The sequence below is a fragment of the Vigna radiata genome, unplaced genomic scaffold, assembly GCF_000741045.1.
Source record: "Vigna radiata var. radiata cultivar VC1973A unplaced genomic scaffold, Vradiata_ver6 scaffold_301, whole genome shotgun sequence".
In the NCBI taxonomy this organism is placed as follows: Eukaryota; Viridiplantae; Streptophyta; class Magnoliopsida; order Fabales; family Fabaceae; genus Vigna; species Vigna radiata.
The window spans coordinates 286,407-292,580 of record NW_014543816.1 but is presented as its reverse complement, the minus strand read 5'-3'; the positions used below and the strand labels follow the sequence as shown (position 1 = coordinate 292,580).

The window sequence follows — 6,174 nt, the reverse complement described above, 5'->3', positions numbered from 1 at the left end:
TTGAACAAGAATAAAAGTGCTTTAATTGAATCGCAATGACCACATTTCTTTGGTGTAGTAAGTGGTTATGTCTTAAGTCCAATGTGGTTGTTTCAGAAATGTGTTTTGAACAACAATAAAAGTGCTTTAATTGAATCCCAATGACCACATTTCTTTGGTGCAGTAAGTGGTTATGTCTTAAGTCCAATGAGGGGTTTTCACAAAGCTATTTTGAACAACAGTAAAAGTGCTTTAATTGAATCCCAATGACCACATTTCTTTGGTGCAATAAGTGGTTATGTCTTAAGTTCAATCTTTGGTGCAATAAGTTTTTATGTCTTAAGTCCAATGTGGTTGTTTCACAAAGGTGTTTTGAACAACCATAAAAGTGCTTGAATTGAATCCCAATGACCACATTTCTTTGGTGCAGTAAGTGATTATGTTTTAAGTCCAATGTGATTGTTTTAGAAAGCTATTTTGAACAAGAATAAAAGTGCTTTAATTGAATCCCAATGACTACATTTCTTTGGTGCAGTATGTGGTTATGTCTTAAGTCCAATGTGGTTGTTTCACAAAGTTGTTTTGAACAACAATAAAAGTTCTTTAATTGAATACCAATAACCTATGTTATTATTTCTGAATGGCGTTATGTACAACAATATAAGTTGTTATTTCATGGTACTGCTCATGGGTTCTTCCTCTTAAAACACTAACGCTCCCATAAGATTGAGATATTGTATTTATATGCAAAATTAATGAATAGAGAAGTTACACTACATGGAGTATATGGTAAGATGCAACCAACAAGAAAATGGAAAAAAACATTGTCAACTTGTGTCATAACAAAATTCAGAAGTACTACAATACATGTTGTTGTAACTGATATCCTTATGAACTTAAAGTCAAATTTGAGAGAAGGAAGTGTTTGATAGTTTTGGTGAAAGGTTTCCTGTGAGGTTGTTGTCATTGAGGCCTAGAAATGTCAACCTCTTCAATGCTATTATAGACTCAGGAATTAACCCCATGTTAGAGAGATCCAAACTGACCAAGTTATGCAGGTTTTCCCACTTCAAGATCCTTATATCTCCACCTATTGCATTGTTGGACAAAACCATTTCCTCCAAAGAATACATCTCTTGAATGCTCATTGTCAACCCACCAGAGAATCTGTTATTCCCAAGGTCCAAAAGGGTCAAATCATGATCAAATCTACCATAAACAATTCATCACCAAATGTATAAAAACGTTTCATAACTAAATCTGCCATAAACAATTCACAAGGAAATTAAACAAAAACAAATTGTTCAGTCAATCTTTTTTTCGAATAAACATCCAGAATATACTTAACTTTTCATATATAATGAAACCAACATGGATAACCCTACAAAAATACAACACGCAAGTAAAAAAATTAAAATAAATAGTTAACCATGATAATGCTCGATTCAAAACTAGTCGGATCCTAACAATGTGTTATCATTTACCAATCAACACAAATACCTACCATTCCAAAGCAAAACAATTTCCTCTATAAATTAAACTGAATTCAAAATTATAATGCCAAAAACAGCAACAATCTAAACAAAAAGAAAAAAATACACTGAAATCTCTTACTGCAGGCCTGCCTAGTAATAATTCTGGGTACATTTTAAGAACTTTTGTTTTCCTCCTACATTTTTTATTCCGTTATTGATATAAAATTGAAAAGGCTTGTTTGATTAATCCTGCAGGTATTGCTTGGACAATAGCCTTGAACCTAACAGGACAATGGGGAAGATAGTTATCTGCCTCAGAGGGCAAGGTGGAAGGTTAAAATGCACATGATTTTTTAAACAAGAATAAATATAGATCTCACTATATTCAGAAAAAATCAAAATTAAAAGATAAATGTAACTCAAACTTTGGAAATGGTTTGAACTTTTTCCGTAATGAAAAGCTAAGAATTAGTTAATTTTTATAGAACCTCTCTTATTTATTTTTTCTAAAAGTTAAACTGTATACATTGATTTTAGCTTACAGAAATTAATTTAACTTTCTTAACTTCTCTTAAAAGTACTCACCAAAAAAATTGTACAAACTGAAACAGAGCCAAGCTAACAAATATAACTGCGGGCCAACAGTGTTATGATGTTGTGTACACCATGCCTAACCCTCTGTGCCAAGACATTGAATCATATCAGGTAGCTGATCCTTAATACCCTGATTGGAATGTGAAACAAACCCAAGTTCCCCGTTTTTCCCCCTCTTAAAAGTTGAGTTTAAGTTAACTTAATGTAGCTTGTAAGGTGATATTTGATTCCACTACCCTTGAGTTGTTTCTACATCTTATCATTATTACAGTTATGGACCAATCTAATTTGAAAAACCAACCAATCAAATAATACTAATAACAGCATAATGAGCTGCAATATCTCGTCTATACAATTTGAATGATATGTTGATCTATTTAGTTCTACCAAGTCTTAACTTGAATCTCATTCTATCACCTTAGAGTGAAAATCGAGAATTTTATCTATCATACCCATAAGCTTCCAAAAATTTTAGAGGAACATGTATTAGTGTCTACTTGTAACCAAGATCTCTTTTCCTTCTAACTCAGATTTACAAGGCATATAGGAAGTTCTAACATTCGCAAGGTAAAATAAAGTAGAAACACAAGTCAATAAAAGGGATCAACATACATCAACCATTCCAGATAAAAATACAAAACCCCTAAATCACTTACGAAAGACGCAAAATGAAAAAACCTTTAATTTTACCGCCACCGAAAACCTTCACAACCATCGATTGAAAACGGTAACGCTAAACCCTCACACCCAACAATAACCTCCACAACCACCGATTCAGAGCGGATGTAAACCCTCACAGCGAACAACAACTTCTACAACCACCAATTGAAGCACCTCAGTAACAGAAATGAGAATGCGTGAAAAAAACCACCTATTCAAGCTGCTCAAGGACGCCAAAGATTTTTTTGAACGAAAAGTAAAATATGATTTTTTTAACGAGAAGCAAAATGTCATTTTTTGAATGAAAAGCAAAAGAAAAAGCGTGAAATGCAAATTTTTCTTTCTTCCCATTTTATCCATAATCACAATATACTTCTTTTCCTAAATAGCTGACGTGGAGCGTGTCAAATGAATGTCACCTCCACGTCAGCGTGTCAACATACCGGAACTCATTTTAATTAGCCTTAGGTTTAATACAATAACGGCTCCCGTACTTTGACACGCTGACGTGGACGATACATTCATTTGACACGGTCCACGTCAGTTTTTTAGAAAAAAAATTATACAATGGATGTGGGTAAAACGGGAAAGAAGATAAAATTGGGTTTTGGGTCTTCTTTCTCTCGTTGATCAAAATCACGAATAGGTTTTTTTGGTGTCCTACGACTTCTTCCATTGGTGGTGATTTTCGTTCTCTCACTCATTTCCATTTGCGTTTTTGAACTGCTTGAATCAGTGGTTGGGAAGGTTATTGATGGGTGTGAGGGTTTAGCATCATTGTGGTGGTCGCAATAGGTGGTTGTGGAGGCTTCCTTTGACTGTGAAGTTTAACGTTTTTGCTTGTTCGTGCCAGCTCTGAAGTATGGGGGTTTTACATCATCATTCGTGGGCGTTTCAATTTTTTTGGCGTCTCTCGTAAGTATATTTGAGGTAGGGTTATAATGGCGGCCTTCTTGTTTTTTACAAGCTGATTTTGTTTGAAAGATAATAACTGAGAAATCATTTTGTTTAATCTTTAGTATTTGAAACATTGGTGTCCTTATAAGTAGATTTGTCAATGAAATGTTGTGTAATCTTGTGTAGCAATGTTCAGGCATGTATTCTAGAATGTACTTCCCCNGAGATATTTAGTGGTCTCCTTGCATTGAACACCTTTTCCCATTNTTCATCATCTGCCATGAGCCTTTTACTGTGTTTTTGTTTTTCTTACCATTTTTTATGAAATTTTCTTTTTCTTTATTTCCCTTCCAAGGTTATACATATGCTTGAAGGTTTGCTGATATTTTTTTTCTTGCTATTAATGTATATAGATTTTACAAACGATATCGGGCTCAAGATAAAACACGTTCCATGAAGACTCTAAGTACTAAGGAGGTAATGTACTTCTGGTTCTGTACAATATGTGGCATATTACTGGAATGTAGCTTCTTAGACATTGGCAATTAACTATGCATAGTTGGCTGAGTTCAATAAATGTCATAACCACTTCTTTTAGGTTTATCTATCTATAACATTGCATTATCATGAATATGATTGCTAGATTGTGCCAAATTGATGCAAATGGGAAAAGGGGAGGATAGGAGCATGGGACATAATTAGTGTCAGTGGACGATGGAATGAAAAATGTCTAACATTGGACATAACCGTGTTTACTTCTTTGTTAGTTTTTGAGAGGGGCTTCTATGTATGCTGTTTTTTGCTCTTTTTAATCTATGTAAAACACTTTATTGTTTGCTATATTAAAATAAAATTCTGCAGTGCTGTTTTAGAATAAAATTCTGCAAAAAAATGGGTGCTNTTTTGACATAAAAATGCTGCAGAAAATTACTGTTGTTCTATACTACAATTTTGAAAAAACCTTTGTTGTCTTCTGTAAAACCTCCATAAAAACTTTGTCGTTTGCTGTCAAAAATTTTGTCTGTTAAGTATTATAAATGCTTTAAGTTCCTTGCTGTTTTTACACCAAAAAAAGTCTTTCTGTTGTTTTAAAAATCCTATATAAAACATTGTTGTTTGTCGTTGTTTTGATTGTTATTAGTACCGTAAAATCTTTGCTTTTTTAGTATAAAAGTGCTGCAGAAAAAAAAAATCTTTCCTGTTTTGGTTAAGAAACTTGCATAAAAGACTCATTGTAATTGGTGTAAAATCACATGTACATAAGTTTAGCATTGACCATGGGGGTTGGATTAACGTGTATGAAATGTGATGTTAATAGATGTTTGAGGTGGTTTAAATAGGTGATTTATATATATGAAATTGGTTGTTCAAAAACTGAGTTCATTTGAGTAAATAAACAATTCTTGTTGTTAATCTTAAATGATGGATTGCTAGAAATTAAAGGTTATTATGTGAGAACGGATCATGATGATATTATATATATGCTATGCTAGTATGGTTTTACAGATATATATGGTATAATTGTGATATTCTATGTTGGTTAGTGCACGGACAATTACAACTTCTACGACAACAGATGGTTTATCAGTGGGTATTACACGAAGAAAATGTTCATCGAAGTATGGTCATGAAGAAATGTGGGATGCTAATGATGAAATCATGAAGTAGGAGAATATGAACAAGTTAAATACATTGAAGAAGGGGAAAAAGTTGTAATAGAAGGTCAACATGACTTTATTGATGTACATATTGAACACATACTCCATGAAATATGATTGATTAGGATATAATTTTTGTTATTGGTTTTCAGGTTGTTTAGTTTGTGTAATGAAGAATAATGAAGAATATGTTGTACTTTTTAATGTTTATGAATCTTATGATTCAATATAAAATGCTTCATGGTTTAAAATATAAGTTTGATTATATATAAAAGTTTGGAAGTCAACCATATAGTAGTCCCTACATTTACAGGAGAAGGAAACCACATAGCATTTATTATATAACCACTTACTACACCAAAGAAAAGTGATAATAGATATTGAATTTAACCACTTATATTGTTGTACAAAACTCCTTTCTGAACGTATCCTCAAAAACCACAAGAAAATTGTTCATAAGCAATTTAGTAAAAAAACCACTTAACACTTAGTAGATAATCACTTACTCTACCAAAGAAATGTGATCATTGATATTGAATTTAACCACTTCTATTGTTGTACAAAACCTCTTTCAGAAATAACCACATCGGACTTAAGACATAACCACTTACTGCACCAAAGAAATGTGGTCATTTGGATTGAATTAAACCACATTTATTCTTGTCCAAAACACGTTTAGAAGATAACCACATCAGACTTACAACATAACCACTAATTGCACCAAAGAAATATGGTTATTTGGATTCAATTAAACCACTTTTATTCTTATACAAAACGCCTTTATGAAATAACCACGTCGGACTTAAGACATAACCACTTACTGCAACAAAGAAATGTGGTCATTTGGATTCAATTAAACCACATTTATTCTTGTACAAATCACCTTTCGGAGATAACCAAATCGGACTAAA

General features: G+C 32.7%; 1 long non-coding RNA gene across 1 annotated transcript; it reads left to right on the top strand.

Annotated features, from left to right (window-relative positions):
* The first annotated feature begins 3,303 nt into the window (after positions 1–3,303).
* On the top strand, positions 3,304–5,234 carry LOC111241199. The gene is made up of 3 exons (XR_002667030.1): positions 3,304–3,638; positions 4,019–4,082; positions 5,150–5,234. It is a non-coding gene; the product is annotated as an uncharacterized LOC111241199 (long non-coding RNA).
* Positions 5,235–6,174: the final 940 nt, after the last annotated feature.